This window comes from Labrus bergylta, chromosome 13 (assembly GCF_963930695.1).
Source record: "Labrus bergylta chromosome 13, fLabBer1.1, whole genome shotgun sequence".
In the NCBI taxonomy this organism is placed as follows: Eukaryota; Metazoa; Chordata; class Actinopteri; order Labriformes; family Labridae; genus Labrus; species Labrus bergylta.
The window spans coordinates 21,018,837-21,033,012 of NC_089207.1; the positions used below are offsets into that span (position 1 = coordinate 21,018,837).

Here is a 14,176-nt window from a genome sequence, read left to right on the forward strand (position 1 = left end):
ATTTCAGGACGAGGCCGCTGTAAATGAATCCGAGCCGAGTGTCACCGAGGCGTCATTACAGAACGATAGAAACGCTCGCTCTTCGGCCAGGCGAGGAAGGACTTGATTCACAGCCGATCCGTCTGCCCGTTCTTCCCTTTGGGGGACGTCGGCCGCCATCATCATCATCACTCCCTGTTTGAGACACACCTCGTCGTCTGTGTCGCCATATGCAGAAAAGGAGGCGAGAGGTATTAAAACTACAAAGTGCTGATTAGAATTCAGCAGCCTCGCCCCCCCCTCCTGGGCGTCTGCTCAGGGTGAGAGCTGGAAATAAACATGAGGGGGGTCTTTCTCTCTGTCGTTCATTAGCCAGAACAACCCCGGGTCAGCCGAGCTCGCCCCCTGGCCCCCGGACCACCGCTTGCATTTGAGGGCTGACGTGGATAAATAAATGATGGGAGAGAAGGGGGAGGAGGGAGGGGGTGGTGACAGGAGGGGTAATGGGTAATGAGGGTGCCCCCGCTGTCCTCCTCACCTGTGTGAACCTCGTCAGTACTGCTGCAGACTCTCTGAGCAGCAGAGACGTTTAAGAGGATATTCATGAGCCATTACGGCACATTACTGAGTCATCTGAGTCACACACACTCTGACTCTCTCTCTGTCTGTGACACCGAGCCGCCTGTACCCTGAGAGAAGTTTCAACGTGTGCAGGAATGATGGACGGGAGGCTGATTTTAATTTGCATAAACTGATGGCATCAATGCAGTACGAGAAATAAGAAATAGATGATTCTGTCCGTGCAACGGGGGATGTTTAAAAACTGAGTTTATCAAATGTCTCATCCACATGTGCCGAAATCTTAATTAATGCAGCTGTGTCTTGAAGGCTTGCAAAGACACTGACATGCAATCTTCCCTGAGCAGCTGCGGTCCAGCGCTCTGTAGGCTCAGCTTCAGGCCACACTAACTGTTATCTTTAGGTGTTTCACAATCTGCTAATTCTGTCCCCCACCCACAGCTCCCCACAGCCCCACACTCCAGGAGCCGCTCAGGGTAAAAGAGGAGGTTTAAAGAGCATGCAACCACTGACTGCCCCATGTGGAAGTTTATTATCAGACTGAAAAAAGTCACAATAAGCATAACTAACGTATAACTTTTAAGACGTTTACTGCAGAAGACAACATGTACACGTGAGGTGAAATACCAGGTTCTGTCGGTCAAGAAAAGGCTCTGTGGTCCCCTAATCTGACACAGTGACCATCGTACCAGACGTCTGACCTCGGCATTAGTCATTCAGATCCAAAATAAGAGGGTCATTTGCTGAGTTCACTAATTCATTTAAGGTGTTTATTTATAAGTGAGTCATGTTCTTCTGTCTCCATCACACTGTGCTTTGTGACTTTGTTTCTCTCTAGTCAGTCTGAATCAGTGTCAGTCACAGCTGAAGGAGAGTGTTCACTGCTGCGGCTCTCAGTAACCTCTGCTGACAGCTCCTGGCTTTGTTCATTCACTGATGTTTTTTTTTTTTTTTTTTCTGTCCTGACACGGCCTCATCATCGTTTGGTTTTAACATGCTAGGTTTTTACCCCACAGCTCGTTTTTAAAATCGCTGTTTTCAGCCTGTTTCATGCGTGCTGTACCTTTTTGTTGTGTTTGTTTATTCCGTCTCTGTGAAGCTGCTTCTTAACCTTTCTGTAATCTAGCGTTCCACTTTTAGTTTCCTGCGGCTGAAGGCAAGCTCCATTCATCCACTGACAGGATTCATGGCTGCTCATTCATACCTGTGAAGAAAAGAAGAGCATTTCTCTCACCTTCCAGTACAACAGGCTGTCAGAGCTCCGAGGGAGGAGGCAGCAGCTCAGCGGTGCGTCCCTGACAAAGCGGCGTCCGTGGAAGCGAGGCCAGCTGGACGGTCCTGCAGCGCTGCAGCGTCGCCTGGAAGACAAGTCATCGATCATCCTGCGGCTCCAGCTGAGGGCCTGTTGGTGGAGGACAGAGTGAGGCCTGTGCATGGAGACAGGCTTAGCCACAAAACCCATCAAGAGCTGACATTCCTGCACGCCAAAGGACGAGATGGTGAGTGTCAAGGGTAGCCATTTTCCTTTGTTGGTCACTGCAGAGATGAAAAACTGAATGGAGTCAATTTCTCCTTGATTTTTAAAAAGGTATAAAAATAAGTGACTGTTTGTATCCGTGCAAATAAGAACACCTTGAAGTCAATGTTAGCGTTGAATGTTAGCGTTGAATATTTATAAAAGGCAACGTTTGGCATCCAATTACGTCTGATCCAGGAAATTAACTTTCACCAAGGAGCAATGTCAGGACTGAAAACTGAGAGCTGCAGTTCCTGAATGATTCAGGAACAGCGACATTCAGTGGTGTGTCAGGACGAGTGGTTCCTAAAGTCTCTGACACACCAAGAAGATCGACGGCCGTCGGTCCTAGTTGGACCGTCGGTGAGCGGTCGTCGCTCTAGCTTAGCGGTGTGTCCGGCTCTGTCCCTATACCGTCAGCCCCCGTCTGTCTTTTTTCTGCCAATTCGACACGTTGAACCGGCGTCCGTGGTCGGGGAGAGGAATCTCTCTGATTGGCTGTTGGGAGGTTTCATCTATCTCCAGCTCTCGACACAGGTTCTGGAAGCCCCTTGAGCATGCCGCTGTAGTATCCATGCAGCAGTCCTTCTGAAATCATCCGGCATTAGTGCGGTTTCTCCTTATTTGTCGCCTATGTAATAGATATAAGATTGTGCACTAAGTTAAATTAATAATACATGTTAAAACTAGTGTCTTTCTAAAATGTTGTATATCCTTAAAAAATGCTAAAAAGCTAGTTATAATTTAATGTTAATTCATGCTGCTAAGTTTAAGTTTAAAAGCATATCTATAATTGATTGGTTTGGTCTTAAGCTTTTGTTATTGTTTTACACTTCCGGTTTTACGCCAGCAGGGGGAGCGTGTTGTCTGAGCGTCATTCATTACACCATTGAATGAAAGCCAGCAACAACGTGTTTGTTTCTTTCTTCTTTATTTCTCTCCTTACAGGTAAGAATACTGGTTAAAAGTGAATAAAACCAAGTATAAATGTGTTGTAAGTTTCCGGGAACAAGTTAGTGATATGTTTTCTGTATACAAAGTAATTTCAGTATGTTTATGAAGCAGTTTAAGCACGAATGTGTTTGCCGTGACGCGTGCATGCTAGCTTGAATCACACACACAGAGCGCAATAGAGACACGTGTAGTGCGTCTACTGAGAGTGTGTTATTTAAGTTGTATCGGTCAGTTGAACAATTACAGTTACATGGTACAGTTTAAAGAAATATCACTCTGCAAGTGTGTATGTGTATAACTACTAAAGCAACTAAGAAAGAGTTAAATGTGTTTACATAAAACGAGCAGTAGATTATACAATATTGAGAAATACTAGCCTGTTATATGACAGATGTAAAGGTATTAAACAGTGCATGTATGTTCATCTAAGTGTATAATATTGTACAATGATAATATGATGTGTCATTGCATATTATTCATTATACCATTGAATGAAAGCCAGCAACAACGTGTGTTTGTTTGTTTCTTCTTTATTTCTCCCCTTACAGTACGCTGTACAGGGGTGTAACACCTACGCCTCTTCTTTTCTTTTTCCATTAAAAGACCGAGGGCTGACAACGCCAGCACAATTTTAAACTTTATATCAGACATTATTCTCCATTAGTAGGCTACCTATAATACAAGTGGTGACCGACAGCGGTGTGAAAATGGTCTTCTCGTATCATAACAACGGACTACCGCCGCCTGCTGGCATGGGGAGTTATTTCCTGAGAGTGGGGGTTGGCCTTCGGCTGTAGTCTTTGCTGATTATTTCTGACCCCAGAGCTGTTATTCAATGACTGATCTCTGTGCATACCTGCACTCTTCTTCTCTGAATTCCTTTCTCTTCTTCTCACTTCCTCTCAGCTGTTTCTTCATCCGACACCTCTCAGCTCTTGATCACTGTTCCCTCCTCTTTCTTACACCTCCAAGTCTCTCACACCTTCATATGGACCACCAGCTGTTATCCTCAGCATGTGGTGTCAGTGAGTCTTTACAGGAAGTGTTTCTGTTTAGAGTGATTATTTCACCTGTTTGAGCTCGACCCCCGTACCTACCACTCCTCCCAAGGCGCTATGCCAGTGCACCCCCCGAGGCAGAAGCTGCAGCAATCCAAGCAGACGCGGCACCTCCAGCACCTCCCGAAAAAGAAGCTGCAGCAATCCAAGCAGACGCGGCACCTCCAGCACCCCCCGAAAAAGAAGCTGCAGCAATCCAAGCAGACGCGGCACCAGCTGCACCCCCTCGAGGCGGAAGCTGCAGCAATCCAACCAGCTGCACGCTGCCACCGCACCTCCAGCACCCCCCAGCGACAGCCGCACCCCCCAAAAACAATGATGAAAATATCTAGATCATTTCAAGAGGACTGCTCCTCCAGAATGATCACCCAACATCGACTTGTCCCAAGGCGTCGAGACAGTGCAACCTACAAGGCACGCTGCCCAACAGACCAACTTTTTTTACAGACCCCTGTACCTACAACTCCTCCCAAGGCGCTATGCCAGTGCACCCCCCGAGGCAGAAGCTGCAGCAATCCAAGCACACGCAGCACCTCCAGCACCCCCCGAGGCAGAAGCTGCAGCAATCCAACCAGCTGCACGCCGCCACCCCACCTCCAGCACCCCCCAGCGGCGCCGCAGCAACCGCCTCAACCCCCGCTGGCGCGACAGCCGCACCCCCCGAAAACAATGATGACGGACAAGGCTTAAAAAAAAAAAAAAGAAGATGGATGGAGAACGTCTCTCTGCTCTGAATCTACTGCGTTTTGTTGGCAATGTTGGCTGCCATGTGGTTTCACGTTCTTCCTGTGGCTCACAGACTTCTTCCAATCCATACTTCTTTCTGCGTCATGTTATATATATGGACTGTTGATAGACAATGTACGATCTCCTTGCACATAAATATCTCTCGCTGTGAGGTGCATGTGTGAACAGGAGTGTTTCATGAGCAGTCCTTCTGAAATCATCCGGCATTAGTGTGGTTTCTCCTTATTTGTCGCCTACGCCTCTTCTTTTCTTTTTCCATTAAAAGACCAAGGGCTGACAACGCCAGCACAATTTTAAACTTTATATCAGACATTATTCTCCATTAGTAGGCTACCTATAATACAAGTGGTGACCGACAGCGGTGTGAAAATGGTCTTCTCGTATCATAACAACGGACTACCGCCGCCTGCTGGCATGGGGAGTTATTTCCTGAGAGTGGGGGTTGGCCTTCGGCTGTAGTCTTTGCGATGTGTTCAAGTGCAACTTTTTGGCCAAGACGTGAGGCGACACCACAGGCGGCATTTGTCGCCACTACTTCTTTGCCGTCTGCTCGGTGTGTCAGGGCCTTAAGGGTAAACAGGGATTGTCTCATACTGCTGAAAGCTTCTCCAAGAAATCCCAGAGTCACAATGTCAGGGGGACACATGGAAGTCTGCATGTGGGCGCGTATCAGTCAAACAACGATACAGATGAGAGGACATTGATCTAGTGAGACAGGAGCAGGTGTGAGATTGCTCAGTGTGGAGCTCGAACAGGTGAAATAATCACTCTAAACAGAAACACTTCCTGTAAAGACTCACTGACACCACATGCTGAGGATAACAGCTGGTGGTCCATATGAAGGTGTGAGAGACTTGGAGGTGTAAGAAAGAGGAGGGAACAGTGATCGAGAGCTGAGAGGTGTCGGATGAAGAAACAGCTGAGAGGAAGTGAGAAGAAGAGAAAGGAATTCAGAGAAGAAGAGTGCAGGTATGCACAGAGATCAGTCATTGAATAACAGCTCTGGGGTCAGAAATAATCAGCTGAGTGCAGAGACAGAATCAAGATAAAAAATAAAAAATATGACAACAAAATCTAAAGGCCAGTTATTCAATTAATTTAATCTTGAGTTCTTAGTCACAGACTGTTGGTGCTTTCAAACCTCCCCTAAACTCCTGAAAAATATCCTGAAGTTTTCAGGCTGAGCTGCATGTGTGACCCCAAACAGACGAATCTGCAACTCTGGAAAATATCTAGATCATTTCAAGAGGACTGCTCCTCCAGAATGATCACCCAACATCGACTTGTCCCAAGGCGTCGGGACAACGCAACCTACAAGGCACGCTGCCCAACAGACCAACTTTGACCAAAGACCCCTCGACCTGATGCAAACACACAGATACATTTTCAATATACAGAGCTTCAGTGTTATACTTTAACACCAGGGAAACTGCACGAAAAGGAGTATTTTCCATCATAATGCAACCATGACAGGATGTACAGTCTTACAGCTTTCCCACAGGCCAAGAGAGGCAGAGAGAGAGAGCTAGTGAGAGAAAAACTTTTTAATGCTTCCTGCGCGCACGTAACGTGCCACAGGTGTTTCTGGTGTTTTCTGAAGCACGCTGTAGCAACTACGAGTGTCTGTGCAGTAAATTACATCAATTTTTCTTTCCTTCAATTACTTTGCTCATTTTTATCTGACAATGAAGTCTCCTCTCAGCTTGCAAACAGCAGCTTGTTAATCTAAACCATATTATTAGACTTAACAACAGAAAAAGAAGCAGGCTGTAATGACTAGTGACCAACTCGCTGTTTTGCTGACAGCAGCAGTACCAAAGGCACTGGTGTTTGGTACCCATCAGTAATAGTAAGAGGTAAGCTCTGATAGTACTACAAATTCACAAAACTAAATAATACAGAAAAAAAAAATCATACCTTTAAAAGAGTCAATGTATTTCACTTCCAACCCTGCTGTCTTGTCCAGGCCTTTCAAAGCATGTTCTATTGCATCCTGTTTTGGGGATTTCCTTCGTCTCAGCGAAGCCATTGATCATCCTGTAATCAAATACAGAGCATGTAACCTGATAGTCACATAAAATGTACAGCTTGGACACACTACCTGCATGAGTAGCTTGTGACTGCTACCTGTTGATCTGCTGTGGCTCATATGATCATAGTGCCCAAACAGACAGTTTGCAGAGGTCGGCAGCATCCCTTAACTTTCTACACAGAATTAGCCTTGCACAATAATCATCAATCATCTAGTGTATTGTTTTCTTTCATCTCACATTTCATTTATATTAATGCAGATATATGGAACTGAAGAAGTATTGATTGAAGAAAAAATGTAATATGTACACTTTCTTCTGTCTTTGCTGTCTACATATACACTTTGTAGTGTTTAATTGGAGAGGCATAACGTCAGAAAGAAGCTCATAGCATACCTTTGACAGTGTTACAGGTTTTAATGTCTCTTTGATCCACTAAGAGTCTCTACGCTGACAGTGATTGAGGTTAGCCCCGCCCCTTTAACAAGTGATCCTCGGGCTGCAGGCAGGCGGAGGACGAGGAGGCCACATGGGACTCACACGTACAGGTCGTCCGGTCTGGCTCGGCTGCAGGGCCGAGGGTCCATCAGCGCCAGAGGCTGCAGCTCGTGTCCCGCAGACGAGGACAGTTTCTTGTGCTCCACGGTGTCATCGGGGAAGTCGAAGGCCTGTGCGTGGGAGTTTGAAATGTTGCTCCCGCCGCCGGTCTGGCCCAGCCGGTTCTGCTCGGTGGAGTAGTAGGCCCAGTTCTGCTCGGTGGCCTGCTTGTTGTAGTTACGGCACGAGCCGGTTCCCCGCTCCCCTGTGGCCAGCTTGCAGCCCGGGGGGGACATGGGGGAGAGCGGGGAGGTGCAGCCGTTGTAGAAGGCGTACTTGGCAGCAGACAAGTCTTTAGGGGTGGGGCTTAATGTGCCCGCGCTGGGGTAGAGCGTGGGCGGCTGCTTGCCCTTGACGCGGTCTTTGATCCTCTTGAAGAAGACGTAGAAGCGCTCGATGACGTTGAGCAGCAGAGACACCAGAGACACCACCAGCATGAAGATGATGAAGACCGTCTTCTCTGTAGGCCGGGACAGGAAGCAGTCCACCCTGTGGGGGCACGGGTCCCTTTCGCACGTGTACACCGCCGACAGGCTGAAGCCGTAGATGTTCCACTGGATGACCAGGAAGCCCACCTCGAACATGGACTTGAAGAAGATGCTGAAGATGTATGTTCTGAGCAGAGCGCCCTTCATCTTCACTTTGCCGTGCTCCTCGATGCCGTAAACTTTTTCATCTCCAGCTTCTTTAACAGGATGTCCACGTCACCGCCGTCGTTCTGCACTGCTTTGAGCTCCTCCTCCTTCCTGTTGAACTTCTGCTCCTTCCTGTTCAGGTAGAAGACGTGAGCCAGGTAGAGCAGGGTGGGTGTGGACACGAAGATGATCTGCAGCACCCAGAAGCGGACATGAGAGATGGGGAAGGATTTGTCGTAGCAGACGTTCTCGCAGCCCGGCTGCAGCGTGTTGCATTTGAAGGCCGACTGCTCGTCTCCCCACACCGACTCCACCGCCGTACCCAGGACCAGGATCCCGAACATGAAGAGGACCGACAGCCACACCTTCCCCCCGGCTGTGGAGTACGCCTGGACTTTGTCCAGCAGACGACCCAGGGCGCTCCAGTCGCCCATGGTGAGAGAGCGTTAGCCTGTGAAGGAGAAGATATGAAACTTGTTAAAGAACAACACACAGAAAGATTTAAACAAACAGAGTTCAACATCCTCTGCATTCCTCTCCTCTGGGATTAAACAACATCCTGATTAAAGGAGACAAAACTCTTCCTTTCATGACGTAAAACTCCACTTAATCCAATTAGTGAGCTCAGAAACACATTTCTGTTTGTTTAACACTTCAGAGCCTGAACACCAAGTGACTCATTAAAAGAAGAGTCAACAAGCTTCAAGGTCATCTTCAATTCAAAACACAACACAGCATATCATCCACACAAACATGAACCCTTCACAGTCTGCAACCAGGACCACCTGAACACATCAAATATGAAACTATGCCTTCATATGTAATGAGACATATTCTCTGAGTCTGTGTCCTGGCAGCTTCGTCCTCAGTGTCAGCTGCTTTCTGTTGCACGCTCTCACTTTAAAATAGTTTACCCTTTGGAACATCGCACTCATGCTGCGGTCTATCAAACACATGAAGCACTTTTACGGCTGACAATCACATCTACATCTCCTTTTGTGGATATATTTTGAAGCAATATCTACTTTACTTGTTAACTTGTGATGACTTTACTTGATATTTCACTGAGAAATAATGCGTTTGCTTTTAAAGGTGTACACTGAATTATTTAAATGGCCGCTTGGCGTAATGGAAGATTTAACTAGATATTATTATCAAAATCTCTTCTCTGGCTCACATCTTTCACACATTTGTAACTTTACTAGAATCAATATGACACAAATATGATTTACTTACAAGGAATATCCTCAGTTTTAAACAAGGCAGCTACAAGATTAACTTTCGCCACTTGGCTTTTGTAGTTAGCATTTAGCTACTTCAACAGAACACAACAACTTTACAACAAAGGTAAAAATGGCAAGGCACGTTCCTTTTTAACTTTATAACAAGCAAACACATTTTTAACAATCCACATGTATTATGTTTAAGCTAACTCAGCTAACCAGACTCATGTCCGAGTTAATATGTAGCCTAGTTTTACACTTCTTTGATTCTGACCACATGCTGCATTTTTTACAACTTCAAATTGGCTCAGTGCACTGAAATAAATCCATATTAAATTAAATATAACTTACCTTTTCAGTATCAGCAGCCCTGCTTCCATTTACTTCATCAAACTGGAGTCAAGTGCTTCTTCTGCTGCGCGTCTCACACGAGATGAGATGAGGAGCGCTTGTTCAGTAAAGTGAGCACGTCCTGTAGGGGTGGGGAGGCGGTTACACCTACGATTCCCGTCTCCGCCCGCCTGGCATGTCACTACGATTTATCAAGGCAACACAATCTTTCGGAAGAAATTCACTCATTTATTTATGAATAATACCTGTTTGTATTATGTTTAAGGTTAATTAATATAATTTTCATTCATTTTCATTTCTGTTAATTTTTGTTTAAGTGAAGTCAGAACATTTGATCACTGGCTTGTCGTATCTTAGCCTACTTCAACAGCTGTAGCTATCATAGGCTATTAATCACTGCTAAGGTTTATCCAATCCAACTTTATTTGTTAAGCACTTTAAAACAACCACAGTTGACCAAAGTGCTGTATAGAAGAATAAATAAAATATGTAACAGCTCACATGAGATAAAATAAAACTACATGTGAAATACAGAATCAAGTTAAAAGACATAAAACAAGTAAAAATGAAAAGGGATGCAAAAAAAGCAAAATAAAATAAATAAATAAGTTGACGTCTTACTATGTGTCAAAGGCCAGGGGAAAGAGATAGGGCTTAAGACGATATTTAATAACAGGCAAAGAAGAGGCCTGTTTAACGTGCTGAGGTAAGATAAGATAAGATAAGACAATCCTTTATTTATCCCACAATGGGTATAGGTATATCGTTCCATAATTTTGGAGCCGCAACAGCAAACGCACGGTCCCCTCTGAGCTTCCGCTTGGTTTTTGGCACCCTTAGGAGCAGCTGATCAGCTGACCTGAGAGAGTGGGTGGGCGTGTACGGGTGTAGAAGCTCAGAGAGGCAGGGCGGGGCAAGACCATGAAGAGATTTAAAAGCAAATAAAATAATTTTAAAATTGATCCTAAATTGTATGGGCAACCAGTGGAGTTAGGTCTAAAATGGGGGAAATGTGGTCATATTTTCGTATGCCAGTTAAAAGACATGCAGCTGCATTCTGTACCATCTGGAGAAAAGGGGCGATGGAGGCCCCACTAACCTCCACATACAATGCATTACAGTAATCCAGCCGTGTGGTAACAAAGGCGTGGATTACCGTCTCAAAGTGCTTCCTTGAAAGAATTGTCTTTATTTTGGCCAGCTGCCTCAAATGGAAAAGGCTTGATTTTACCCACTTCTCCCACACACACATCCAGGGAAAGGACATTGAGAAGTGGACTCTTAAAAGTAGGGGTGTTCACCTGAACAATAAGCTGGATTGGACTGTTAACACCCAAGATCTCTACAAGAAAGGCCAGAGCAGACTTCATCTGCTGAGGAGACTCCACACTCTCTGTGCAGGGAGCACTCCTGAGGACTTTTTATGACTCTGTGGTGGCATCAGCCATCCTGTACAGAGTGGTCTGCTGGAGCAGCAGCACTATGGCTGCAGACAGGAACAGACTAAACAAACTGGTGAAGAAGGCCAGCTCTGTCCTGGGCTGCCCCCTGGACCCTGTTGAGGTGGTGGGAGACAGAAGGATGATGGCAAAGCTATCATCCCTGATGGAGAACGTTTCCCACCCCCTGCATGGAACTGTAACAGCTCTGGGCAGCTCCTTCAGGCTTCACCACCCGCGGTGTCAGAAGGAGAAATACCGCAGGTCCTTCCTTCCTGCTGCAGTCAGACTGTTTAACCAAGCCTGCTCCCAGTAGATCACAAAACACACACACAACTGGACAATTCACTCTGACATGCAATAATAATGTTATATTATGTTTATCAAACCACTTTGTGCAATAACATGTTATATTATCTATTTTTTAGTATCTATTTTTTTGTACATTCTTAATTTTTCTTTTTTTATTTAAATTGTGTACTATGTTCACTTTTTGTTTGCAATCTTTGCTCTTTGCTGCTGTAACACTGTAAATTTCCCCGTTGTGGAATAAATAAAGGATTATCTTATTTTATCTTATTTTACGACAGCCTTAATCTGACTGTCAAGCTTAAGATCAGGGTCCACTTTAACCCCTAGTTTGTACAGGGGGGTCCCAGTGGTACCACCAAAAACCATCACTTCTGTCTTTTTATCATTAAAATTTTAATTTAAAATTTTAAACTTTTAAATTAAAAGTTTAAGTTCAGAGCCATCCAGGCCTTTATGTCATCAAGACTAGTTTAGCCTAGCATTTATACTTGTACAAACAGATAGAAAAAGTTGGTTAATGTTACTTAATGTATCATTGTTAAAAAAGTGAAATGTTTGGGGTCTTAAAAGTTATTTATGGAATAAGTGAATATTTTTATATAGTAACTGTATTTACAATAAATCCATGTTTAGCAATTACTCAGTGTTGACACAAAATTAACTGTCTTTTCAGTCAATTCATTAAATTTTCAATAAGTTAGATCACTGTTTGCAGCTAAACAGCTGTTGGAGTCAGCCCTCACCAAAGATGGCTGCTTGCACATGTGCATTTCAGCAAGTGTGTGTGAAGTGTGTGTGAAGTCTGTACAGGATGTAGTGGCAAACTCCAACCACTAGTATGCACTCCAGAGTAAATCCGCTATACACACTTAAGCACACTTTTCTCGGTTTATGTGCATTTTGGGGATAAGCCTGAATACTTCACAAGGCATTATTTAGACCTTTTTTTCACTGAATTAGAGAAAAACATTTTGGGGTCCAGGTTTTTGGTTCCCACAAAAATTTGAGTCCCCAGTCCCCCCCCCCACACACACACACACACACACACACACACACACACACACACACACTACAGGGTGTTTAAAGGAGCTTCTTTTAGTGTCAGCATTACGTAAGCGTTAATTAACAGCATTATGTTGGCGTTGGTGTCTCTGTCGGGGACAGCAGAGAGCGAGACGTCTTATGTCACATACATTTAACCCTCAGGGATCCAGAAATCTCAGATGAGCTAAAACACTGACATGTTTTTATTCCTCTTCTCACATTATCGTCACATTGAGTTACTCTCATGAAGGTCCTTTGATTGTGGTGAAACTTAAACGACCAAGACGTCAGACGTGTTTTTGATTTATGTGTTCATCGCCGAAGAGAAAAATCCGAGAAAAATTATCTTTATCTATGAAGAGGGGAAGACATACACAGCTTGTTGTTATATGGTCGCTTTGGATAAAAGCGTCTGCTAAGTGAGTTGTAGAATTGTAGAATATTTCTATAAATAATTAAAATATGTAAATGATCATGGACAGGCTCTGTGTTTAGGATTTTTTTTCTTCCGGTGCTGAGGGCAGAGCTTGACTAATATGCTGGGGTGCTATTTTTACATTTTATTTAAAATTAAAACAAAACTACCAAAATACGTTAAGGGAGCTTAACTAGGGCTAGACCAATTTATGATGTAAAGCCCTGGTGTATTTCCGTGCTTGATGGAAACAAACGTACAAATATTAAATTAAATATCCGTCTAAACAATGTCTAATAAAAGGGCCTGTTGATAAATATCCCCCTCATGGTTTTGAATAAAGCACCACTTTCAGTAGACTCACTGTTGCTTTTCTCCACCGTGAACAAAAAGGCTTAAGTTTGGTTTCAAGATATTCAAACTCTCCTGAAGTGCTTTAAGCTCCACGCAGACAGAATCATAACTTGTTCGCGTACAGTTCAGGTGCATTTTTAAAAAAGGGTCATGTCAGCACACAAGCATCTTCAATCATTTTAAGACCAATTAGAAACTCTCCAACAGGTGTCTAATTCTCCCTCCGACTCTCCGCCTCCGCTGCAGTCTCTGACCTGAGTCTGCTACTGACTCTGAACCCGAGTCTGCGTCGAGTCCCGGTCTGAACCGGCCCACTAATCAAACCGCTCTCTGCTGCTCATTAGAGGCACTCATCTGCCATGCGGCATGCAGCTGCTAACCTTTGAGAGCGGCCCTGCGGGAGGGGCGTGCTCTCATTTGTATACAATGCATGTCAATGATGGTGTTAAAGGGCAGCCACACAGCACCGAGGGGAGGGGGGGGGGGGTGTTAACGTGTTTTCACTCCCCGAGCAAATGAGCCTCCGACTGTACTTTAAGTTCTGTCAAGTGCAGGTTAAGCACAGCAGCCTCCTGATAGGGCAAGAAAAGTGCAGCAGAGGAACAAATCAAAGATTTAAGAAACTGTTCAAATATAGCATCAGCAGCGTCCTCCTTCAAAATAAAATACAGACTTCTCCTGAAGTAAAGCTGCTCCATCTGTCCTCTGACTGGATTTTACTGTTCTGGTTTGTTCTGGTTGATTCAGGACTTTTCTGGGCGGGATGCTGGTGTGTTTCCTCCAGCCAATGACAGTGCAGCAGGTGAGTTTAGGAGTGGATACAATTCAGTGACTGGACGTCATTCAAACCGCTGAATATGACGGACATGGACGTAGCAGCAAAGAGATAATATAATCACATTGAGGAGAAACACCAAGCGAATAAAGCTCGTTCTAAAACGAG

The 14,176-nt window shown here is 44.8% G+C and overlaps 1 pseudogene; it reads right to left on the bottom strand.

Annotated features, from left to right (window-relative positions):
* Nucleotides 1–7,213: 7,213 nt before the first annotated feature.
* LOC109976706 (gap junction alpha-1 protein-like) lies at nucleotides 7,214–8,548 on the bottom strand (annotated as a pseudogene).
* Nucleotides 8,549–14,176: the final 5,628 nt, after the last annotated feature.